Below are 26,977 nucleotides of genomic sequence, written 5' to 3'. Positions count from 1 at the left end.
GGGGGAGTCAAAAATAAAAAAAACACAATATTTTTTTTTCCCTTCGTGTTTTAGCACTGGGCTATTTTCTGTTAAATCTCCTTCTTAAAAAAATGAAATAAAACAAAACAAGATTTGCCACACATTTTCCCTCCAGCCAACTCCTCGGGCTGGTTAAATTGGGTGATTAAAATATAGGAAGGCCTCCAGATTCCCCTCAGGACTGTTTTTAATATCTGTAAAACTGCCACTTTGTCTTGCCAAGGTAAACACCATCGCATGCAGTTCAAAGGTGAGCAAGCCTAAATGTTTCCCTTTGCCTGAAAGGAATCTGCCTTGGGACCCCACGGGCCGTGCCGGAGGGGGACGCGGCCGAGCCCGGACCACGGCGTGGTGGCCGGAGAGGCATCTGTGTACACAACGCTAACTTCTCCCACACAAATACTAAAAATTTCTCATTAAAAATTATTGCTGTGTCAACATGTGAGGCCGCTCAGCCCCCGATCTGGAAAAGACGTTCTGTTTCTTTCGTGCCTTTGCTGGGAAAGCGGCAGCGACGGTGGCGAGGGAGGGGGGAGAGGGGATGGGATGTGAGACCGGAGTCATCTGCTGCTGACTTTGGATCTCTTCTTTCTCCCTTGTCACTCAAGTTGAGATTTCCAACTGTTCCACTTCATCTATTTTAGTTACTTGCTACCCAGACTTTCTTCCCCCCCTCTCCTCATTCGTTCCCTATCGCGGAGCTTTATATTTCCCTCACATGGCCGGGCTGGCTGAGGCACTTGGCGTTACTTTAAATGGAAATGCAATTTTAAGCCATCTCTTTTGTCGTAGCGGCTGCAGTGCCTTCGGAGCAAAAGGTTTGCTGTTATCTAGACCCATCTACACAGATGCAGCCGTAAATCTGAACGTGCCCTGCCCATGCATGATCCCTTCCATGGGTGGCCAGGAATTCGTAGCAAAACAGCACAAGGACCAAATATTTGATGAGAGCCAGCGAGACAAAACTGGCGAAGCCCCATCGATTCAAGCCCTTAATTCTGCCCCTACAACTGTTGGGCGTTTTGCTCCCACGCACCAAAATAAAAATTTAAAAATAGGCTTTGTTATCAGGAGAGGTGAAAGATGGGAAGTTACACCAGGGAATGAAAATATGGGATGGGGCGTGGTGGAGAGGGGAGGGTAGGGAGCCAGTTGTGTACTGTAAAGCCAAGCAGCCGCCCTGGTGAAGCATCCATCTCAGGGGAGGGCTGGGTGGTGGGCAGGCAGCCAGGATGCCCCAGCCCTCCAAGAGGCTCCTGGTGCCCTGCTCTCCCCATGCCATGCCACGATGCACATGGGTTTGTGCTGAGACGACATGAAATACAGCAACGTGTAATTAACCTGATGTAATGCTATATATCAATAAGTTAAAAAACCAACAACTTGCTTTGAGGTCAGGCACTCACACACACAACTCAAACAGTGGAGACCTAATCCAAATTTATTGGAGTTTGTAACAGCTGGACTTATGCCTCTAATACCTTTTAAGTGCCTCTTTTAACAGTGAACCAAGTGTGTCTTTCATTAAGGTGGAGTTGAAAGTATGCTAAGTTCATAAGCATGAAAATAGCCATTTAGTTCTCTCAGAGATTAATTCTGCTTTCAGTTTACTCTCGCTGAACCCCATTAATGTCTAGGATTTGGTCTTTAGTTTCCCATTTGCATAAGCTCTGTTTATTATAGGGCCTCGATAATGTGAAAGTATTAAAATATTTCTTTCCCAAAATATAGAGGCATTAATCTTGGAATCCTCCTAGTATCCTTAATTTGCCATCAAATCCCACAACAGAAACAAATGTGCTTTCTAATCAGCAATCTTTTCTCGCTTATAGGCCCTGATCCAACAAGCTTTTAAGCAAACAATTTACTTTAAGCAATGAGTAGTTGTACTAGAACCAATGGAACAGCTCGTGTGCTGTGATGGATTGGGGCCATAGAAAATTGCCTTGATGAAAATGTCAATGCTCCCAAGAGCTGGTGAAAATATATTTTTATTATAAACACACAGAGGAACTGTTTTGATCTAACATTATAGGGAACAAGCTTTGAACCGATGCTTTTCCACGGTCAGACCTAAACAGAAACTGAACACCACCAGGTTGGATGACAGTTTAAAAAGGCAGCCCAGAGCCAGATTGATGTTTGTATATAATGAAATTCAGTATTGATGTGATATGGACACTGTCCAGCCTCTACGACTTGTTAGGGTGACGTAGAGAAAATGTGGAAAAGATAAAAATCGAAGGAGCACAAGGAAAAGAAGTCTCAACACTAAGAAGAAACATTGTTTTGAGAAGCTATTTTGCTGCAAGGGTTTTGAAGATATCCTGCAGCCAGATGTACAACACAGAAGTGATGGTGACATCTAAGCACCATGCACAAGATATCTATCACGCTTCAGTTTAAGTCAGAAAACCAAAGCTGGGCCATTCCGCAGGCAGGAGTTAATAACTGAAGATGGGTTCAGAGAGCCTTCACCAAACCATCACTTTGTCTCCATACCAATACATGCCCATGGGCACCATCTCCATCCCCCTTTCCTGCAGGGGATTTTGGCTAACACCCCCCCATAGTGAGGTATCAACAGTTACAAGAACAGACGTTATGTGGCAGCACACGAGACTGCCAGATAAGAAGTGATAACAGATAGCAACTAAACTCCAGAGACCAGCACAGAGTTAATCCTAGATTCCTGCTGCAGCAGACAGGGAATCACCCCTGTTCTTTTATGAATATCATATGTTCATCTGTTTGCTGGATTGCCATTGTGTTGCCTGCTCTGCAATCACCAGGAGCTAACTGCACACAGGTCAGAGGGCTGGTGGCAGCCCCAGCTGGCCCCATTCACCAGTACCTAATGGACAATCCAGGTGTCCTCCACCCTGGAGGTTCACCCTGCACCATACTCAGCTTGGCAGAAGGGGGAGAGGGGCAGGAATTAAGCCAGAATTAGGAAACTCGTGGCAAATGAAAATGCAGGTCCTAAAAGCATAAGGGAGACAGGGAGGAGCATTTCTGGGAAAGACAGAGAGCCCTGGCTCAGAGAGAGCAGGGATCTGCATAAACCAGCCATAAATGGCTTAAACTAGCCCATGTTTCTTGCCCTTTCTTTTTTTTTTTTTCCTTTTCTTTTTTGACCCTGTTATCTGCAAACTCAGAAAGTTACATTTGAACTGACAGAGCTTCTGATGTTTTCCATGCACAGGACAACTCAGGGGGACAAAATTAACCAGTTTCTCACAGCACTGCAAGAAAAGGATCACTGCTGAAGAGATCAGTCAAATGGACAGTAGAAACAGCAGCCTTTAACCAGGGCATTGCAGAGACCAAGAAGCCTTCCATAGTTGAGTTAAAATAATAAAAAATCCAAAGAGGACAAGACAAATTCAATGCCAGACCCATCACTGACTCCTGACCGTACTGCTAAACTTCAGCATAGAGGAATTGTCAGGGGAAGGATCACTCTACTCTCATCTCCTTTTTCCCCCATTATCAGCACTAGGTTGTGGACTGACTCCGTGCAGTGTGTGGTACATTTGCACCTGGGAGGGCAGCAATCCCTGGTGAAGAAACCACAGGGATGGGAGGCATGGTACCAGCAGTGCAGCAGAGAAAGAGAGAAGGGGAATTAAGGTGGTAAAATAAAGGGTGAGGTAGGAGGGGGAGCTATCTCCAAAGTGGATGCCTTTGGATGTGGAAAATTGCTGGACCAGGGAGAACCAGGCAGAGAGCCAGCAAGGAGCAGGCTACTCACCAGCTTCATCTGCAACAAAGCCACATCCTGACTGCAAATCTTGCAAATCAATTATGCCCACAGGTTGTTGGGTTGCAAAGGCGGGGAAGAGGGAGTTTGTTTTGCTTTTCTTAGTAAACCACAAGACCATTTCCTAGCACATTATCCCAAGAATGACAGGCAGGGCCAGGGCTGCCAGGTGCCCGGGAAGAGGCTGCCAAGTCCCAAGGATCACCATTGCTAATTGGCTCCTCTGAAATGAGCGTGACAGAGAGCCACATTTTCTCACCCACAGGTTTCGGGGTTATATTTAACTGGCTGAGGCAGAATTAAATGTCAGCTTGGCTGGAAGGAGAAAAAACAAAACAAAACAAACAACAACAAACAAAGTGAGAACTTGTCATTAAGCTGGGAGGGAGTCAGTGCTAAGTGCACTGTGGACGATGCCCACACACAGGTCTGGCAGGCACAGGCAGCCCTGGTGGCAAGAAGGGATTCATCCCTTTAAAAACACACAGTTTAAATTCAGGTTGTTTATTTTGATTTGCAAGCAACACAGGGGACTAGGGAGAGGGGAGGCAGATGGTGGGGACCTTTTTCCCCCCCTGATTTCTCTGCTGGGTATTCCCACCCCTCAGTTTGACTGCAGCCACAGATTCCCACATCCAGCAACACCGACAGCAGAAACTTGCAGCAAAAAAAGGATGGGGCAGTGAAAAGCGACAGGGACAGAAGACTTCTCAAACACATCTGGAGCCACTGGAGGAAGTTCAATTCAGCTGGAGCACAGTCCCTTTGGGGGTGATGAAAGAGGGTGGAGGAGGAAGGGGAAGGAGCAATGTGTCTCCCACACACATCACCCGCTCCAAAACAGACAGCAGGGCTTCTCACAGCAACACACACACAGTCACTGGCATGGGTAGGGCAGCTCCAGGCCTCCATCCTCTTGCTCCCTAAACCATGATTTCAGGCTTTCTTGGATCTTGGTGCCGGTCAGAGCAAAAACAGCACCCCATCCCCACGACCTGTGGTCTCTTTGCACCCCCTTCCTGCCTCCAGGGGTGGAAACACCTCCTGTCACAATTCTCAACAGCACCCAGCCCCTTCTCCTTTGAGTGGCTTCAAAGTTTGTATTGGGCTGTTTGAGAACTCAGCAGATCCACTCAGATACAGCAAAGGGGATACTTGTCCTCTGCCAAACAGGATGGTGCAGGACATGGGAGAAGTCAAGGCACATACAAGCCTGCTTTGGCTGCTCCTCATTTTCTTTGGTTCAAGGAGGAGGACTGTATTACCATGTTCACCCTGCAAGCCACATAACAGAAACCCTTTCTCAGGTCAGGTTTATGAAGGCAAGACCAGGACTAAGGGAAATGAGAGTCACAGACCTTCCAGATCATACTGGGCAACATGAGCTTAATCCCACCCCAAAGGCAGGCCCAGCTGTGTGTCCTATCCAGAGTCACAGACTGCAAAAGGAAGATCAGAATCACAGGGAGTAATGAGGACAGATCTTAAACCATGGGAGATTCACAGCTTCACATGCATTAGTCATTAAGGAAATTTAAGTAGGAGTACAGCTATAGCCCTAATTTTGCATTACAAGAAGTTTTCTTTCCTCTCCTCCACCACAAACTACTGCTTAATCCACGTAGCCTCTTCCTCTTCCCATTCCCCAAGCAAGAGAAAATGTCAAATTCTAGGAAAGTAGAGCTACTCCATGAAGGAGAAAGCATCCTTTCTAAACAGAAGGTTTCACTTTCCAGTCAGAAGTGAAGTATTCTGGAATGAGTTTAAAATCATGCTTTTCCAAGTCAAAATGGTCATTGCAAATTAAATAATTTGTTTTGAAGCAGTTTAATCTTGTGAGTAGAATGACAGAATTAAATATTTTGACACTATTTAATCAACACTTTTTTTTCAGTGGAAATAGGTTATTTTGACTTTTTTATCTTAACCAGGGACCAAAAAAATTCAAAAGCCCAACAAAATGTTGACACATTCAAATTTCCCTCAGGCTGGCACATCTACTTTCTAACCACCTCTTCTTAAATGAAGACAGAAATATTAAATTTCAGCTCATATTTCTCCAGGCTTATTTTCCTTAGCTCTCATCTTTAAAAACTGGAGACCATAAATAGCCTGGGTTTTTTCCTCCAGACTGCAACACAGCCTTTTAAACCAAACATTTGCAATCATCACAGCTGTAATAAGTACAACGTTTCTTCAAAGGGATTACACTGGACTGTGGTTTTCAGTATTGCCTCGTTGTCTGTTGTGAAATCTCCTCACCATAAATTAATTTGATTCTATTATCTTTCTGATACGATCTGCTTTCTGACAGATCAGTTTTATCTTGGTTCATTCCTGTTTCTTATTGACAGCTTGGAGCACTGTTGAAGAGATGCAAGTTATTAATGCTGACAGAGTTTGTAATGGAATATCTTTCATCCAGCAATGTATCCTTTGTAATGTTTTTATTCCCCCTTCTCTGGCTACTTTAAGAGGCTAAACAGAAAAATCAAATAAGCCATACAGCTTGACTTTCCTGGAACCCTTTTCAGTTCCTTTGGAACTTCTTTCTACATTCACTGAGGATGTTATGGTATAAGGTGTTATTCATATTGGACAAAACTACTAAAACAATAACATACTGAAGGTTAAGTACAGTGCAATCCGGTTGGAAATCCAAGCATTGGATCAAACAACTTAAAAGAAGTTCATATTTTTACAAAATTACGTAAGCCTACAATGCCAGCCAACAAGATAAACAGGGAGGACAATTAGTGAGACAGCTGATGTACTACCCAAGCTTGAGACAATACCTCCCCATCTACCACTAAATAGGACAGAAAAGGGGCATAAAGATATCTGACCCATCAAGTTAGAGGTACTTGGCTGGCTCACTGGAAATTAGGCTCCTATCTGCTTTCTGTAGTCCTTATCCCTGGGACAAAGTAAGGGAGCTGAATCTAAACCTCCTCTATCCTGCTTTACCAGCTATCCTCAAAACACCCTTCCATTCCACACATGATTCATTTAACTTTAAACGCCTATTAAATATTCTCTTGAAAACATTATAACCGTGCAAGGAACACAAGAGAAGAATTAAACTGTCACACCTCTCCCTTTGCACCTTCTCTGCTGGAGCAAATAAATTCCAGGCACCAAAACTCCAGCAGCAATGACTGCAGTTATACCAGGGACAGCAGATAAAACACCTCTAAATCGGTGTAATTCTCTATTCAGGTTCCCTGCAAAAGTGTTTTACAGCCACCCTGGGTTCACACTGCACGAGATACCAGGATTTACGATTGGGATTTAAGCAAATCTGTAACTCCTAATGAATGGGAAAAGGCTTTATGTGCAGGGAGCATGACCCCCAGCAGCCTCCTCTTGGTTTCCTATCTCTCTTTCCCAAGTGCATTGTGCTGATGCTGCCAGAGGCAGCAGAGGGACCAGGTGTCCAGGAGTGGCCCAAACAGTCCCAGAATAGAGCAGGAGCATCCCTGCGTATGGGGGGAAAAGAAAAAAGGCTAGACAGTCCCAGGTTTTCACCTCGAGCATGAGATTTTTTTCCCACTGATCTCTCACAAGCTGCACCATTGGGAGTGCTCAACAGCATGGCAGGAGAGGATCTCACCTCCTGCCTCACTCACAGGAATTCTCTAGACCAAGGGCTGCCTCAGTCTGACTGCCCCTATGTTGACATTTACTGACAGAGTATTTTCTCTAGGTCTGTAGGTTTACTTTGACCAGCTTCCACATTCTTATCTTTCCTCCAAAATGATCAGGCCCTATTTCTTGGTATCTTTAGCAGTAGGCTCTTAGAGCTCAGCCGGCTTGCCTTCCAGTAAAATTAATAGTACCTTTCCCCAATTATCCAGAGCCCTTGAGAGCCCCCTGTTATTACTGGAGTGTTTTTCATTAGCTGTGCTGGTTCAAGGCTGTGGGAGGATGGAGATCAGCACAGGAGTCAAACTGTTCTGGACAGAATGAAGTAGAAACCCTGTAACACAATTAGAAGTACCCACAGGGTAACATATAACTTTACTGTCAAGCCCTGAAATAACATGCCTAGCTAATGAAATAAAATAAACTTTGTTTTAATTAAAATTAAAAACATTTTATCTCTCTCATTTTAGTCTTAAAACAGGGGCAGTTCAAAAGTCACAATGAAACAAATGAAAAAAAACATTTGCAAAGAGAGGGACAGGGGCGAGAGTAACATCACCGGGTTTGGAGTGACCTGCACAACAAACTCCTGGCAGGATCTAAGTCTAAAAACAGCCTGCAGAAGATATTTGTGAAACAGATTCCTGATGAGGACTTAAATCTAAAAAACCCATGGATGTTCTCATGGACCCACCCTACCTCTAGTTTCCAAACGAGCAGAGGATATTCCCCCCATCCCAGGAAGCAACTCAAGCAATGGGAAGTGAACTGCTGAGGAGCCACACTGCCACAAGTGTGACCCAAACACAAGGGATCACAGTCTCTGCCTTGAAACACCCTGGTTCCTCGTGCCCTGGTGCCCAGGGCCAGCAGCTCTGCTCCCTGCAGGGATTTTCACTCCACTTTGTCTTCACCCATCAGAAGCCGCTTCCTGGCAGGCACCGCTCCTCGTTCCTGCACTCCCAGGGTACCTGAAATCAGCAAAGCAGCCTTTGCTGCTGTCACCCCACAGGGGCAAAAAATATTCTGTGCTTGCCCAGTTTGATGCACAATGGAGGTATGTGGAGAGCTACACTGTATGATCAGAGTCTGATGAAAAACAGAAATTACCCAGGGGAACCAAATCCTCTTGGTTGAAATCCCAGTTTTCTGTCAGAAGTTCTCCAACAGATTTTCAACCGTTTCAATGTAACCTTCTTTAAAACCAGTTTGGTATCTAATCCTTCTATTAATGAGATTTGAGAAATGTTCTGATCTCTTAATGCTCCACATACGTGTACACAACCAGTACATCCACTACAGATATGGATGAGTACTTCCACACAGGACAAGCAGCAGTGAAATTCCAGAATGAAAAAGTTTTTATATATATATTTATTTAAATTTATCTCTTACTCTAAAATTCCATGTAACCTCTGGACCACCACATCTGTTCACTGACTCCAGTATCCCCTTAGCCATTCCTGCTTGCAGACAGTGAGCAGGGGAAGACAGGTAAGAACTAGTTTCCCCCATCTGTCCCTGAGTCCAGTGGAAGTACAGGTAAATAGTAAACTGTACCCCATCCCTATTCCCACTGGTTGTTAAGGGTCAACAGTACTGGAGGGTGCTCTGTGGGGAGCATTAGAAGATGTTCAGAAGCCAAACAGGTCCTCAGCTCATTCAGAAAATCAGATCCCTTGAAGTCCAAAAGATTAAGCACCTAACCCCTGATTTCTCAGATTGTGGACTTGAAATCACCTGCCCAAGCCCAACAGCTGGTTCACTGCCTTGAAACACATCTATGGTTTCCCAAAGAAACTGGCAGGATTGTCCTGGTCACCAAATGCAGAGTATGGAAAAAATAAAATCCCATACCAAAGAGGAAGTAACATCCAAAGCCAAGGAACACTAAATCAGCTGAAATAGCCTCCCTTGCTTACTGTGAGAGCTCACTTGCTCTGAAAGAGATCCAGTAGATGGGCAGTCCTCTTCTATCCAAAGTTTAATTAAATTCTTGACCTCAACTGTTGGATTCAAGAGCCAAACCCTTCAAGTTAGAGAGAAATCTGTCAGTAACGAGGCAGGACTGTGGCATGCAACTGCGGTGGGGACTCTGTGCCAGACTCAGCATTGTGGATCAATTTGTTCTTTCTACAAGATCTAATTGCCAGATGACCTGAGCTACCATGGCAAGCACAAGGCACTGAAGGATCCTGGTGCAGTGGTCAATGCGGCTGCCACAAACCACAGCCTGAGCAAAGCTCTTAAAGGCTCTTTGATGCGGTGGTTACATGGCTTTCTAATTAAAACCAGCTCAAATTTGCCTATATGTGCTGTAATCATATCTAGAGACTTGCTCTGTGCAAAGTGTGGACTGCCTATGACAAATATTAGATGTCCATTAAAAGCAAACAGGCTTCCAAAGCCAGAGTAGGAAAGATTAGGAGAAGAGGTGTGAAAGGAAGAGAAGAAAGAAATAGGAATGGAAGTCTCAGAAGCAAGGTCAGGACGTAGAGAAATAAGAAGTGATGTAAAAATAACACAGGAGGTCAGTCACCAGTGATACAGTTCACTATTCAAAAACCTGTATATCTTAAAGAATCTGAACTGTTTCAATCCAATAAAAGCAACAGTTCTCATTATACACTTACTATAGGGAAGTATTATTTCTGCATTGGCTTACAAATTGTCTCCCTCTCTCTTTCTCAAACTCATCACAATCTTAACTAATACAAGTAAATCTCTGCACATGAAATATGAACCACTGGCAGCTCTCAGGCTCGCTTTTCATCCCAAGCCTAATGGGCAAAGCACTGTGATTTCATTTCACAAGCTTTTCCAACTGAGCTCAGAGTCGATCATTTGCCAGAGTTTGACTCTTGCAAACAGCCTGCTGGAGCCACTGAACTCATGGGGCCAAATCCATCAATGGTGTAACCCCAGCTAACCTGAGACGCTTTAGGCCAGAGACTAGTTTGTTCCAAAGCATTAGATGTCTCTTGAGACCTGTGATCACTGAACATTGTCATAACACTTAGGTAGTTATGGTATGTTAATTAACAAGTTGCCAAAATATATGTATGGCCCTGCCTGTGCTTCGCTTGGATGCACAGGAGAAGCCATGAAGTCCACTTACAACACAGGGAATGTCACCAAAGTGCTGCAGCTCCACACTACACTGAAGGAGCTCTTCAGCACAGTGGGACAGGCTTTCAGGTGGAAGCTTTCTTTGCCTCTCCAGAACAAAGTTCTTGCTCCTTCAGCAGTGCCACCAGGTTCAGCCACTCAATTAAATGCTTAACCAAAACTGTGTATTTCCCATCTTAAATAGCATTGGCACTAGGTGCCCTTCTCCAAAAAGGGGGCTCTTGCAGATTAAAGGAATTCAAAAACCCTCTAACTCTCGGGCAAAAAAAAACAGGCAAAGAGCCTCTAAAGCTTGCTAGGTAGTGGAGTCTCCCTACACTCAAGGGAAACATAAAGATGTCACATATATTCAGATTCATTTGCTGTTGACCTGCTTCAAGTATGGCAAAGATGAGGTGTAAACACCTACTGATAAAATTAGAGGCTGCTATAGAGGGTGGAACAAGTCAGACGTCAAAGTAGCAAGTTGCACAACTGAAAATTCAGCACGTGATTACAAAGAAGAGCTGGACCTCCAGGCATTTCCCCAGTTCAAGAATATTTTTTCATCTGTTGGAAATTTCTTTCCGCAACAAACATGGAAGATGAATCAAGCCTAGAGGAAGAGAGATGGCCCCCACTCTGCAAGGGGGCCAACAAATCCTGGATCCTGGCTCTGCAGCAGTCTCAAACACTGGTCTGTGGGCACTGTGGATCATCCCCTGTTGAAGAGCCCCAGGACCACTGCTGAGGGAACCAGAGTTCTGCACAAGGACCCAACGCACGTCAAAGCTGGAGCACTGCCTTTTACACTTCCTCCACCGAATCACAGAATATGCTGAGTTGGAAGGGACCCACAAGGATCATCGAGTCCAGCTCCTGGCCCTGCACAGGACCATCCCCAAGAGTCCAGGGGCAGAAGGGCCTGCTGTTACAGCCTCACTCAACCCACTCCTCCACTCTTCAGGAAAACCTGAGCAGCCCAAACCAAGGCTTGCAAGAGAGCCAGATCCCCCACTCCTACCTGCACAGCCTCCTGACTGTTCCACTCCCAGGAGTGCCTTGGTCCAAATCCTACATCTCTCACACTAAAGTGTGGAGCCACCCCCATGTCTCATTTTCATGTCTTAACCAAAGTGCTGCTGGGAGAAGTCAGTCTGCACAGAAAATACAGGGAAAGCAGGAATTTTCTGTTAAAAATTTCATTTTTGACAAGGGTTCAGTTTCCATACAGGGGTTAGGGGACAGCGAGAGGGAAATGGGTTGTCAAAAAATTCTTATAGTGCTTTGTTTAAGTGCTTTGTTGGATCTGGATATAAAGAAATAAGAGAAAGGATAAAAAGCACGGACAACACACTACGAAACATATTAGAATCATTTCAGTCCTTGGCAAAAGGATTTTGGTTCCCATTGCTATTAATAATATATCATAAAATGTCTGGAAAAGCATTGTACTACAGCCTGTAAAAATAACATCATCTTATAACAATATACTTCATTATTGCTTTCTGCTTAACTACCCTAGAGGAGCGAGCTACGAGGAAATGGAAATTTCCAGGAAGTGCATTGATTGCAATATAAGAAGGTGTTAGATTTCTCATCAGACAGAAAGGTACTTCTGTTCAGCAAAGATGATTATTAAAATTCAAGTCATGCAAGCTGTACTCCGAATCCAAGAGGCAAGAACTTTCCATAGTTACTTTAAGAACATTTTCATAGTACTAAGATGATACACACTTAGTTCATTTTAAGCCAATTATGCAGAACAAACAACATTATTTGGGTGGATCTAGGAAAGCAAATAATATTTGTCTCCAAAGGAGCTACATGGAGCATTTGCTGACTATTCTGCTAGGTAGCTCTCCAGTTATTCACTTTTCAGTGGAGAGTTGGCAGGAGCCAGCACCAAAGTAAGGCAGCTTGACTTGTGGCTAGGTCCCTGTTAAGCTGAATAATGGGAAACGAGAAAATTAAGTCCAGAATAAAACCAATGCAAGTTTGGTGGTTTTTTTTTTTTTTTTTGATTTGGGTTTTTGTTTTGTTTTAAAAAAAAAAGGCCTTAAATTGTGGTGGTGCTTCCACTTCAGATGGTCTCAGTCAAAAGAGCAATGTTAACTCTATCAAATACCCTGTTTCTTCTACTGCTAATGGGAGTAAGCCAAGGAGAAGAAAGGAGGGACAGAGAGCATCTCGCATCCTTCAGACTCTGTGACACCAAAACCAGCTCTGGATGCCTGTTTGAACTTCCCTGGAGATGCTTTGATTTACAATTGCTTCTCACAGGATGCATCCTCCCAGTAAAACCCCTAGAGGTGGAAGGAAGCCCCTGGGAGGTCGCACAGGGGATGAAGGCACATGGATGCCCTGGTGAGCAGGGCCAGGACAGGCCTGGGGAACAGCAGGTTCAGGGGCCCAACAGCTCTGTGCCAGCAGCCACTCAGGGATGCTCAGTGGTAGAAAGGGAATAAGCACAGCAGGTCCCACTCAGCTAACAGACTGCAGGTTGTGTGCCATGAGCGCCAGCAGGACAACAAACAGGCGGAAAATACTGAACTCAAAGCCAGCAATTCAACTTATCCTCAACTTTGGCACACCTGACCTACCAATTATTCCTATTTCTCCCTAGTTGTTTCACCTGAATTCCTAATCCTGTCCTTGAAATACCAGAACATAAAAAAGCAATAGTAACTGAAATGCACATTTTACAAAGCTCTGCTGAAGCTGGCAGTCTGCTCTGGATGTCCTCAGAGGGCTGATAATTTAGGGCCTGAATCAATTCCTACTGGAGCTTTTCCATTCATTCAGTAGCAGAGGAATCAGTAAGAGGACAGGCAAGGGAGAGCAACTGCCCAGGAAAGAGGAGAGCCCAGAAGACTGGGTTGCTTTCTCATCTCTGTCCCCAAATTCATGGCCCAACAAGCCCCTGCACTTCCCCATAACTGTTCCCCCTTCACCCCATCTTTGCAGACAGCATTTAGCCACTTTAGCTGCTGCAGCTGTGCCCAAAATTCACCCTTTTCAAAACAGTTTCTTTCCCCGTGATTCATGAGCTTACAGACCAGAGGTGAAGCCTGGGAAAGTCCAGCCCAGAGGGGAACATTTTGGATAGGCATGAATATGTTAAAGCAGGGTGTGGAGGCTGCGCAGGCTCTGCCAAACCCAGGCTTGCCCGGGTGCTAGAAAAACCTCTTCACTTCTCTGGGATACTCGAGCAGGGCAGGGAGGTGGGAGGCAGCTAAGCATTAACAGCTTGTGCTTCGGGATCGAGGCCTCCACTGAGGTCAAAGACGCTCTTCATTCCTGGAACATCCCCAGCCCCCGGCCTCCCTCGAAACCTGGGAACACAGCCACCTTTGCCCCACCTTCCCTGGCTGTGCCAGGCCCAGGCTGGCCACCACCCAGGTTTGGGGCCACCAATTCTCATTTTTTAAGGGAAAAAAGGGGGAAAGGGGAGAGGAGAGGAGAGGAACCAAGACATGGAGAGGTCAACTGCCTTCGCCAAGGCACATCAGTGGTGGAGCTGGCATTCGAGCACAGGAGTGCCTGTTTTCTACACCAGCGCTAAAACATCCAGACCACCCTGCTGCCTCCGAGACCACACTGCCTCTGTGAAATGTGTGGAAATTCGCAGGCATTTTCCCTGATTTTTACAGGGATCTTTTTTTTGTTGTTGTTCCGCACTTGGCTCACAGCTGTTTGCCAAAATCAAATTGCTGAGGTGTTTCTGTCTCTTTAAAACTTCGTGAACAGACACTTGGACAAAAACCATCCGTGCATTGCAGCTGCAGTAGGGGGATTTGATTCAGCCATGGCAGGCTGAAAACAAGAAACCCAGAGATCCAGCCCCAGTCCCTTTTGCTACCCCAGACTGCCCACAGCAGCACACAACCCTCCTGGCGTCACCCATAACTCCTTCACTTGCTGTGAAACATGCTGGTGTCTGGAGAACTAGACTGTTCTTTGATTCCTCCCAACAAATAAAACAGCATTTTCTGCAATTGTTTTACTCCTTACTTTCAAAGGAAAATGAGAAAATATTCAGGTGGCCTCCTGCTCCAGTGCTACCAGGCTTTGCTGCAACTTGCCATCCATATTTAAGCAGGATGATGAAAATTTACTCAGCTAAGCATCTTCACATCACCTCTTCCCAGGCCATATTTGCCCAGCTTGTAACCTCACTGCTTTTCTTGTGAGACAATCACAGTCCCAGTGTCTTGGAAGGCAGTCAGAAATCCTGCCTGTCCCTTCTCAGCACTCATTCCTGAGGCATGTGCTGCAGATGAGACTTCATTCCTGCCGACACACCTGCCTTCAAGGTCTATGCCAATCCCAGAGCCTTTGCCTGGACCATGCACCTCCCTACAGACCAAGCCCAGGGCATATCAGGTGTATCAGAATAACAGGGAAAGATATCCAAGGCTTACCCCAGGCAGAGGCAATGCTGCAGGCAAAGCACATGGAGATCCTGTGACCATTTTTTCCTCCTTAAAAAAATAAAAAACTAAAACACCAATGCATCTGCAATCAAACCACACTCTGCAACTTGCCACCAAGGTTCTGCACAGCAAACAAAAGGTTAAGCAAACAAACCCTGAGCAATGTCTCAAGCTTGCCAGATGATGAAAAAAAAAAAAAACAAAAACAAAACCAAAAACAACCAAAAACTTTCAGCCAGTAACATTTCTCCTTCCCCAGCTGTAGGTTCATATTTTTAATGTCAGATTGCAAAAATAATAAAAAAAAAGGGGGGAAGAAAACAACAACAAAAAAAAGCAAACATTTAGCTCACAACTGGGTGGGAAATTAACTGGAAGCTCGCACTTGTGTACATTTTTCCCCAGCGAAGAGAAGCCAGCTGGTATGTGGAAGGTCCTGAAAACCTGTCCTGACATCAGCAGAAGTGTGACCAGCAATACCTCTCCTGTGCTGGCTCATGCGTTTTCTCCTATCTCACTTCATCTCTCACTAAGCTCGAGCGAGCCCGCACTATTGCAGATTTATCGCCATCTGAAAAACATTAAATATCTCAGGGTTTCAAATATTTGCAGACAGCTGAAGAAGTGGCTGTGATGGAACTGTCTCTTTCTGGCACAAAGCTATCAATTTTCCGTGAAAGTTGAGGCCTGGATTTTTTTTTTTATTTTATTTTTTTACCCCTGGTAAAACACTGTAACAAATGACTTATTCCCCTTTTAGCGAGTGCGAGGGAAGCGGACAGTCATTATTACCAAATGTGTGCACACACAAGTAACTAAGGGAAAATAAATCCCATTTGAAGGTTAATTAACTAAGGCAGGGTCACAGCTTGACAATCTGCCCTCAGCAAAGGGGAAGCACAACATCGGAGGGTCTACGAAGCAGAGCCATAATGAATTGTGACTTGGGGCTTGTCTATACAGGGAAATTACCACGCAGTGAGCTACAAGCTGGATTTATAGTGCTTGTTCCACGTTTATAGCATTAAACCCTTTGTGCAGACTAATTAGGAACTAGTTTACCTCATTTACCTTCTGTCAAATGCTACTCTGCACAGAAGACCATAAGAGCAAATTGAGCCCCATCAACTCCTTGGTTTTCACCCTCAGTGACTAGCAAGTCCAAGCTGGGGAGCAAGGAAGGGGTGAGGACAGACACCTTCAGCCCTCAACACATGAGGATGAGCTTGGGCTTGAGCTCAACACCCTTCAGTGCCCCCCTGCTTGTACACAAACTGACAACAGTGGTCACATCCACCCTTGTAAGAAAGCTGGGGGTGAAGCAACAGAGGAACCAGGGTGCATTTGTCATCCCAGCATCTCATTCAGTCCACTCCTCGCTCCATCTTTGCTTGAGCCGTGGTGCTTCTCACAGCCTCCTGTGCCCCATGGATCAGGAAAAGTCCCAGAGGGGCCTCCCCTTGGGTCTTGGAAGGCCCAGGAGGCTGCAGGGAGTCAGAGCAGTGGCAGTGAGGAGAGCCACACCCTCAGCGCGAGGCACCAAGGAGCTCTGGTGGACCAGACTAGGGCTGAGCCCAAAACAGATTTCTGCCAAGGAAATTTCTAAGGACAACCAGCTGGCTTACTTTCATTCTGCCTGGCTTCTTGGCCAAGCCAACATCAGGCCACCACAGTGCTGAACAGCTGCACCCACCGCAGAGGTTTTGCACAGGTTGGCTGTCCTGCTTGCACCCCACTGCCATACAACAGGAACAGAGGCAGCATGGGGTCAGCATGCTGCAGAGGAGGGCTGTGCCAGGCCTCAGCTGGCAGAGGGTACCAGGGTAGAGCTGACATGGGCAGCACCAGGCCAGCAAAGGTGACAGTACCATGCTCCCACGCACCGACTGACAGCTGCTTAAAGTCCAGCCCTTTAGGGTTGCTTCACAGATGCAGGGTCACACATGTGAAGCTAGTCAAGACACCAGGTGCCAGAAGTGCTGGGGAAGGTCAAATATGCCATCAGCAGTTAAAAATAAACACACTTCTTTTGGCATTTTGGCCTTTTGAGGCACCATACAGACAGGGATGTTAGCAGATGTCAGGAGGAGGCGGCGTGGGAAGAGCTGTTGGTGTGGGACCTGCTGCCAGACCCTAAAGGGACCTCAGAAAAAATCAGTTCATCTCCCCGTGCTGCTGTTTCCCTGCAATAACAGAAGACAAATAACCTCCTCTGGGGTAAAATTTTCCAAGTCTTAAGGGGTGGCAGAGGTCTGATAAGAAGTAACTCAAGCCATGGTTTTCTGGGTGAAACGTGTCTGCTTTCACTCCTCATTTTCCCAAAGCAGAGAGGATGGACTAGTTTCAGGGGTAACCACAAGGTGCAAAACACCTTTTTGTCCAACAGGGTCTCTAGCACAGTGAAACAGGGCAGCCAGTGGGGGACACAGCATATGGTGGGCTAAAAGCTCCCCCTTTTGGGGAGATCCCTTTGGAGACAGCTCCAGCACAGGGAGGAGGTGTCTGGCAGACACATTTCCGTGTTAAAACCAGAGATAGGCGGTCATTTCTGCTCTTATCTCTCATCTGCTGTGGCAATAATGAAAGGGGTTCACTATGAACATTCAGGCCTGCTCCTCCCCTCGGGGCTTGGAGGTCCACCATCTCCTGTCTGCAGCAACAGTTTTTCATTTGCCACTTTATCTCATTTTTCTTTTCCTCCTTACAAACTGTGGGTTTCACAAAGCTTCTGAGGCAGCTGCTTTACTGAAAAGGAAATGCTTAAAGCCAGCTTGACTACAAGGTGAGCCCCGCTGAAGGCTCAAGTCAGCTGGTGAAAAGACCGTCTTCTCCTCAGTAGCCCAAAACCCAAAGGACATGGAGATAAAACCATCAGAGAAACTGCTGAAATGAGAAACAGGCACGAAGGCCACCGAAAGACAGAGCGAGTCCCGAGAGGCACCATCTAAGCAAAACCATATGGCAATCTCGGCCGAGCCATCAGGAGATGTGTTCCTACCCGGCGCCTGCCAGCGCGCTCTCCCAGCCTCTTGTAGCAGTCCCTTTCAGCATGGAAGCATCCCAAGTGACTTGCCCAAAGCAGTAACACTGAGCAAGCCATTCAGCTAAGACCTCCCGTGTCTCCCACGTGACCCTTTTATTTCCCTGTCCTCTATCTCGTTTTTGCTTTCCCCCCCACTTCGTGTTTTTTTTTTTTTTCTTTGCCTGTATAAATATTCTTCCATTATGCACTCCTAACTCACCATCATCTAAGGCTCTTTACTTTCCCCTATTGGATATCAGGAAGAATTTCTTCACTGGAAGGGTGGTCAAGCATAAGAACAGGCTGCCCGGGGTAGTGGTGGAATTACTGTTTCTGGAATTGTTCAAAAAACACATAGACGTTTAGGTGGTGCTCAGGGACATGGTTTAGGGGTGAACATGGAAGTGTTATGTTCATGGTTGGACTCTCTGATCTTAAAGGTCTTTTCCAGCCCTAATGATTCTATGGCTTTCAGTCCAAGCCCTGAAGAATCAAGCATCTCACAAGCTTGTGAGATCATCAACAGTGTTGACATCACTCTACCAGCACCGGCCTGATTCTGACAAATCAACACAAGGGCCATTCTGTCATGGCCCACCAGATGAGCTCTTGCACCAAGAAACACAAGAAATTTAGGGGAAGGAAAAACACGGGTAAGAAGGGGGGGAAACAACCTGAAATCTATGGGTATATAGTTTTATTTCCAGTGGTCTGTTTCAAAGTACAGATTCACATTCACCCCTGGATATACAGAATGCATGCCCATGAAAATATAGATGGTCCCTTCTCTGTGAAAAACAGCCAGGGGAATAAAATAGGTATAAAGCTACATACTACACACTCTGCAGGCTGGTCTTATGATGTCACAGCCCACCAATGTGTGCATACTGTCATATATTGACCTAATAAAATATAAATAATATTTTATGTAGGAGTCAGTTTATGAGGCAGTGTGTATGCAAAAATGGGAGGACCTGTTCAGCAGGAGAGAGGGGAGGTTAAAAGAGCTGCGTTGTCGCACTGATTTATAGGCTGATTTAACTAGTGTTTAAATATGATTATTTTGGGAGCTGTGGGTGGCCAGTCACAAGGGAATACCAATATCATCATTTGAAGGGTTTTCATTTATTTCTTGCACTCGTGTGATTGTATGAAATCTAAACACACAAAACTGCCAAAAACTCAAAACATCCGTTCCGGGTACATTTGTATGGCACCTTTACCCAAAATACTGCAAGAAACAGGTAAGAATTTTTATTCCTCAACCTCTAAGGGAAAGGCTGAAATATCCACAGTCACACACTGAGGAAAGAAGAGGTTTAGTAGCCTCCTCCAGCACAAGGAGGAAGGTGGTTTTCAGCGATGCTGTCCTGACCATGGGGCTCCTCTCCCTCATACCCTCACCCACTTCATTTTTCTATGCTGCGTGCACTCATATAGTCTTAATCTTATTTTAAGAACATGAATATATACATCTGAAAACCCAAACCATTAAAAAGTAGTTGGCTTGGACTTTTACTGGAACACGTGCACAAATATGTTGTTTGGATATTTTTACGGCCATTAACTTTTCCATATATAACCCAGACCTCCCATTAGGTGTTGTGAACTGGATCGCCTCTTTACTTGCCAAGTTATATTTCAATTAAATTAAAGTCACCTTTGGTCCTAATGAACCCCTGTTGTTTGCCTAATGCCATGATTAATTCCAGCTGCAAGAAATGGTATTAGCCTGGGTGGGTACATGGTTGAAGACTCTGATTCTCCTCCAAGATTTATGGGTGCTAGAGAAGGCTCCATAACTCATGTTGCTGAGTCTATAACTTTTCAGGCAGTAAACAGAAGCCTCTGCCACAACAGGCCTCCACTGGTGGATTCACCCTTAATTTGTTCCTGCAGTGGGAACTTAACTCGATTATTTGGGCACAGATCAACTCCTTTCTTCCAAAGCTCAGCAGAAAGGGAGGCATCCCAGACCTTGAACAGACAGCTCGTGGCAGGCACCCTCACCTGCAGGACAGCACAGCCAGGAAGGACTGAAGCTGGTACTCTTCCCTCCAGAAGGAAAGGTTTCCCTCAGACCACGTTACCACACCAGACTTACAGGGCAAAAAAAGAGGAAAGCAAGCAGGAACCAGATTTTGTCCTGTGGTCTGAGAAGTACTGAGCTCTGGTTCTAGATCTAAATATTTATTTTGGATCCAAAACTAGTTATCCAATAAGTAATTAACATGGAAGAGTACCACTGGAAGTAGAAGCCATGAGCCACCAAAACCCAAGGTCTGGCACATACATGTCTAGCCATAAAGATGTTCAGAAAGAAGAGAACAGCTCTCAACACCCTTGAGAGATCATGCTCAGTGCCATCACACAGCTGCAGCACATCTGCTGGACCTCCAGGAGATGCAGTCATGAGAGACTTCGCTGTGAGCCAAACCACCCATGGGATGAGGTCTCTGCACTGGCCAGGTAGGGCTGCCTCAGTGCTGTAGCAGAACCTGGACTTCAGGTGGCCCAGCACCTAAGAGTAAAGGTCCATTCCAGTGCAGAACCTCTTTCTGAACAATTTCCTACACAGTAAACGTTTCCATGATCAGCAGCCACTGACGAGCTCCTCCTTCATGTCTGTAGCTTTGATCCCACTTGTACTTACTGCCATCATGACATCAGATGGCAGAATCCCATCTCCTCACTACCTCTGGTGTAGCAAAGGCAGGTGCCTGCCAGGGCACAGCGTGGTGCTGGAGGAGGTGTGTCAGCTATGGCCACAGCCTCTAAATTCTGACTGTACCATGACACCCAGAAGAGAACATCACAGTGACCTACAAAACCCTTGACTTCCTTTATTTCACAGGTTCACAGGTGAATTTATTTGTGGCCAGTCCCTTCTACATTACCTTCCCCTCCTCCTCTCCATATTAAGGCCATAGAAGTTGCTTAGTATTCAAAAACATGACTAGATTATCAGTCCTTTTATTAGTGCCAGTGGCAATCTGATACCATGTTCCAGCCTGGCCACTTGCTTCACACCTCCCCAGCTAGCATAAACTGTCCTTACTCATAGTTGCAGAGATTTCCAGAAAAGAGGGGGAAGTCAGCAAGTCTGACACCACAAACTCAGAAAATAAAGTACAGTTTGGACTGGTCAGAGGTGGAACAGGAGAAGAACAGATGGGAAACCTCAGCTATATGAAAATCTCTGCCTTCTCCTCAAAAAAATAATCATTACAGAGAAAAAAAGTGTTCTGTTACCAGAATTCTGCTTTAGGTTTGAATCTGTGTGAGATATCTGCTGCTTACAACCAAGTCCTTCCCTGGCAATCAGCCTACAGGATCAATTCTTAGGAGAACTGTCACATATTTAAACCCAGATATATACAGAGCAGCTCAATCTGGATGGAGTTTAAGATAGAGATGAGAATAAGGCATATAACATTTGAGGGGCCAAGGTAGCAGAAACAAATATCTGTAAGTCCAGGGTTCAGAACTGTCTCATTCCATACAGCAGCTCAATACAAATCACAGTCTAAGTACAACATTATCCTATTCAGTTCTCATGACTCCCCTGGCATCCACCTCACCTAGGCCAGGACTGCACTTGAGCAAGAGTGAAAAGGCAGAGCCAAACCATGTTACACAACTCCACAAAAGAAATACAGAGGTTCAACAGGCTTCAGACAAACCCAAGAATAACCATTACACTGTGGAAAGTATTTGCCATTAAAACATTTTTCATTAAAAGTGGCATTTCTGAGAGTTCTATCCTGCTGAAAAGCAATACCAGCCTCACATCAGAAAGTCTTTAAGAAAAATTTCCATTGCTATAATTAACTTCTCTGTTGAGGTTGTATTGTTCCTCTTTCACAGAAAAATCTCAGCAAAATTTCCATGGTTTAAAGGCAGCCAAAAAGGTGTCCTGTTCCATTTTTCAGGAAGAACTTGTGGTCACAAGGCATCTAGTAGAACTTTAAGCTATACATAGGGTGCAGAGCAAACACAGGGTAAACACCTACTCCTCTGAAACCAAAGGCAAGCCAATTGAAAGGCCCAGCTTGTTCTGTAAGCCAGCCTCGACACTGGAGCAGCTACAAAGTCCTATCTGTTGGCCAACAGTTGCCATGTGACCACAGAGGAGTCACAAATAATGCAAGATCCAGGCTTGTAGAGCATGTTCCCTCCCAGTACACCTTTTCTTAATGTGAAGAGCCTCAAGAATGAAGACAAAACCTTAGACAAGTAATTTTAAAAGCAAACTGTACCCCTCACTGCAGCCAGATTCTAACTCAGCCTGGTTTCAACCCTGCCAGTACTCCAACAGTGAGAGACCCTCATAGATGAACTGGTAATAGTCCAAACAACAGCAAATTCACGTCTTCCAGACAGAACAGCCTTGAATGAGGCCCTGCTATTTCCCTGATCTCTGGGTTTGGGTTGCTCACATGTGCAGATTAACAGACTAACATTACTGTGAAGTCTTCTGGTTGTGTGTCGCATTTCTGAGATGTGAAGGGGCAGGGAAGACTCCCCAAAGTAACACCCAGAATAGAAGCTAACACAGTTATCTCTGCACTAAGTCCAGTAACTTCCAGACTTCTCTTTGTATCTTGCTCCTTACTATTAAAAAAAAAAAAAAAAAGTAACATGATTTAACTCTACTTTGAATAGAGGTCTGGTAATCAGGTGCCGTTTTTATTCACACACTCCCAAAAGAGATTAAAAATTACATTTCCTCCTGGTAATAGCAGTCCACACACTGATTAAGTCATATCAATTTCATCTTTCTGAGATGAAAATATTTAATTTTATTCTCTTAACTTCATGAGCTAACTCTGAAGATACTGGTGCACTGATTCTGCTGATTTCTCCATCTGCCCTAAAAATATTGAAGCCATTCTTCCACTTTTTACACTCCTTGATCAGTCCTTACTGAACTTAGAGTTGCTGTGAATTGGGTGAGGAGGGAGCAGAAACAAAGGAGGAAAAGAAAGTCTAGTTTATGTCCATCACGACAAAGGAAACAAAAACTGTTCAACTGTCCCAGAAACATGGAAATATAACCAGCTAAACACCACAAACAGCTCAGAATCAGATGCATCTTGTGCATACTTCTGCCCAGAGAATCATTAGAAGACTGGGGAAATGAGATGCCATTTAGGAGTATAATAATAAAATGCCTATTTTATAAGGAGCATATATATTACACAGGCTTAAATGATAACCCAAAACTGGATCCAAAGCTGAACAGGCTGTTATCTTGACCCTCAGCTAGTCAAGGATGCAAACCATCCAGGAAAAGAAGAGGGGAAAAAAAAAAAAAAAACACCCACAACCAACCAAAACAGTATAATTCCCAAATTTCTTCCAGGCCTGCTTCAGTCCCACTGATACATCTCCATTCCTTATCAAACAAAATGCCTAAAGCCTTGTCCAGAGACTCAGATGAACGACAGATTGACAATATTCCAGGAAATCTCAGCAGAGCATGAAGTTAACAGGAGGAGCAGAGGCATTCCCCAATTTTTGGTAGCTTCAGTTTGAACCTGGCTTTCTTATTATGCCATTAGACATTGTTCAGTCCCAGGACTTTTTTCTGGATGCAAGGATTACCCTGTGAAGGCTCTGGCTGTAGCTGCATGGACAGGCCCATCACATGAGCACAATTTCTACTTGTGGTTTAACCAACCCAGAAGAAGTAATTCCCAGAAATCCCAGATGCTCCAAACTCATACTTCACCAAGAGGAAAAGAAATAATTTCAGAGTGGTTTCAGAGCAGCAAAACACCTGGTTTGTTGAACTGGTATTTGATTACACTCCCAGCTACACATGATCTCCTCCACTACTCATTCACCACCCCCTGAGGAACACCTGTAGCAAAAAAAAACACCTATCCTAAAACAGCGTGTCTGGACAAGAGAAACTGAAAAATGAGACTTGAAAAGCAAGCTCAGAGACTATGAAACAATACTTCTGCCACCCTGGATCGCAGACTCACATATGTGGCTCAGTGGGTTTGTTCATCGTGAAACCTCAGATTCTGCAGGTGACCTACTCCTATCCCACCAGCCTGCACTACTACACAGGACAATTTAGCAGACAACACAAATACATCCTGTCCCTTATCTTCAGAAGGCTTCCAAACACCATTGCTAAAGGTCTGCACAATGTAAAAAAAAAAAAAAAAGATTTCTTTGCAGCAAAAAATATTCCACATTCCTGTAAGACATTCTTTTGTTTACAAAACATACATCAAACAACTTTTTTAACCTTCCCTTTGACAATATAAATCAAAATAACTGCCATCCAGGTCACATCTCAGTCCTCAAACCTAGAAGAGGATCCCTACTCATTAGACAGGGACAAAGTTGCTCTAAGCAGCACCACAAAGAATTTAGCCAGAAGTAATTTTTGAAAACACCAAAGGAGAATTTGGGACAGATATGAACACAGTGAAGTTGCAATAAGCTCCACATGGGTGCAACAAAGCAGTAACAATAAATGTATTACAACAATCAGCTTCACCTTTAGCCACATCTCTCCAAGAAAAGCAAATATTTCTTACCTGTGAGCCCATGGCAGATGGTGACACACAAGGTCGAGAAGACAAGCTGGCTGCATAGCTGGTGGAGATTCTTCCTGTGTCCTTACCTTACAATCCAAGTGAAGCATAGCCAGGCCCTGCTGTCCTGTTTGACCACCAATCCCAGCTGCTGGCACTTCAAGGAACCTGGGCAGAAGACAAAGCAGAGACCCATCAGGAGCAGCCAAAGTGTTCCCTCTCCCGCCAGACCCCAACCATCCAATTCCATCAGCCACTATCATCTTTCTAAAGCAAATCCTGGTGGGTACGTGGAACATGGACTGCCCTGGTAACAAAGGCTTAAAACCTCCAAGCGACATCTTACTGAAAATGGGTAGATGAATTCAGAGCAGATTCTCCCCTTCCTCAAATGACATCCCAGGTGGAGTATCCTCCTGAAGATGGAGACTGACACTTAAGTCAGACTATGTTAGCTAACACGTTTCACCTGGGATGCTCATAACTAAGCCCAAAATGGACTTGCTGGCAGTGCTCAGCCCTTGCTGTCATACTGCTGGCACCTGGCCATACCCCTGAGCAATAAAGCAGACAAAAGCACAGAGAAAATTATGGGATAACTCTTGGAGCAGCAATAGGCTCATCTAGAGTTGCAGACCCTTCATTTGCAAATCAGTTCTGGCTGACACTATGGCAACTGGGCCACAAGAGTCTTCCTTCTCCAAGGGGAGAGACAAATTAGCCCCATTCCCGTTGCTTATTTTTTCGTGCTCAGCACTAAAAGCTTTATCCAGACTACAATTATTTCATCACTGCCTTATAGCACAGGCAGGTTTGGAGGATCACCAGAAAAAAAAAAAATGAATGTCTCTTCAGCAACATCTCTTTCCTGCTATGCCTTGAAAAATTAAATATATATATATATATATTTATATATACACATGTTAGAGTTTTCAGAAGGTAATGGAAGGACTTCTGAGCATTCAAGATGACTGCAATTTAAGATCCTCCACTCCAGTTAAACTATTTTGCCAAAGTTGATTTTAAAAAATGAAAGGCTCATCCCACCACAATACAACTGTTTTTATCCCAGGTACTTCAAGAAGAAAGAATGTTTGTTCTCTAAAAACTGCTTTAGAAATATTTTTACCAAAAAGATGAGGGGAGAAGGACTAATTTTTTAAATCACTGTTTTCTCCTCTCCCAGCTCCTTTATCTTTTCCCTAGTGTTTTAGTATAGAAAAAGAGGAAATGCCAGTTACACACAAAAGCTCAGCTCATGCTTTTTAATTCCATGAAAAATAGATCCAGAAAGTGAGTAAAACATTTTTTTTCTCCCACAAAAAACCCTCAAGTTTTTTAAAAAAATATTAAAAAAAACCACTTCAATAAACTTCCCTTACTCAGTTTTAACCCAGTGCTCACTCCAATTAGGGCTCCACATTTAAACCCCTTCTAACAGAGGCATAACAAACCGACATTAAGCTTGTTTATTGTTACTTGCTAGCTCAAAAAAAAACCCAACCTGAGTCACAGGCTCAGAAGAGCTAGATCCGAGGTCAGCATCCCTAATCCCAAAGCCTCCTTTAATTTTACAGTCAACAAAGCCATCACTGGTGAATATCACAGGGATTATTCTCCAAGCAGCAGAGCAAGACTGCCCATCTAATTGGAGAGCAAGCAGAAGAAAAAACTTGCACAGGGTTTGCTGGCAGCCTGCGTTTCCTCGTGTTCCCCTCCAAGCAGGTACACACCTCCATCCTCCCCGGGGGTCAGCACCTCCTGCTGCAGAGCTGAGGTTGCTGCAGGCAGAGGGTTATATATAGATGTGTCGGTGGGCTGGGCTTGTTGTGACTGGGTGGGGCCTGTTGTGAAGGGGCGGAGCCCGTCCATGGCATCATGGGATCGTCACAGAGTCAAAGAATCACCATGGAATCATAGAACTATCATAGAATGTTTTGAGCTGGAAGGGACCTTAAAGATCCTCTAGTTCCAGTCCCCCTGATTGGAATCCATGACAGCGGAAGCCCAGCCAGGAATCTGGCAGGTTCTGAGTGGTATTTCCGGGGTTTTCCACGCAGAAGAAATCATTAAAAACTGTGCTTTTCTGCATCTGTTCTAAGAAACAGAAGCATCTCCATGCTGCAGTAGCTGGAGTAATAATTTTGTGTTCCAAATAACAGGGTTCTTGCCCCTCTGTCCCCAGAAGCAATGATCAGGTGGGAAGGTTGAAGGACCAAGAGACCTTCAGTTCCTTGAGTCTGTCCTGTATAACCCTGGGAGAACAGACCCTGAATTAAATCTTTTTGGCGTTCTGGCACATGGCAGCTCAGACACCAACAGGGTTTCCAGGAAACTGCTGCATACTCCTGAGAAAGCAACATCTCCAGCCTGCTTTGCCCCTAGAAATACTCCAGCCAAACTGTGCATGAACGGCCAAGGTGTA

General features: G+C 44.8%; 1 long non-coding RNA gene across 1 annotated transcript in view; it reads right to left on the bottom strand.

Annotated features, from left to right (window-relative positions):
* Positions 1-26,385, bottom strand: part of LOC114062447 — a 212,227-nt gene extending 185,842 nt beyond the window's left edge. Inside the window, exons 1-2 of the long non-coding RNA XR_003572385.1 lie at positions 26,286-26,385; positions 24,642-24,720 (exon numbers count right to left, since the gene is read on the bottom strand). This is a non-coding gene — a long non-coding RNA (uncharacterized LOC114062447). The remainder of the gene's footprint in view (positions 1-24,641; positions 24,721-26,285) is intronic.
* Between the last annotated feature and the right edge of the window lie 592 nt (positions 26,386-26,977).

Source organism: Empidonax traillii, unplaced genomic scaffold (assembly GCF_003031625.1).
Source record: "Empidonax traillii isolate 1590-97213 ecotype Southwest subspecies unplaced genomic scaffold, ASM303162v1 scaffold15:size5535645, whole genome shotgun sequence".
Classification (NCBI taxonomy): Eukaryota; Metazoa; Chordata; class Aves; order Passeriformes; family Tyrannidae; genus Empidonax; species Empidonax traillii.
Note: the sequence above shows the minus strand (reverse complement) of the source record. Positions and strands in the feature narration are given on the sequence as shown.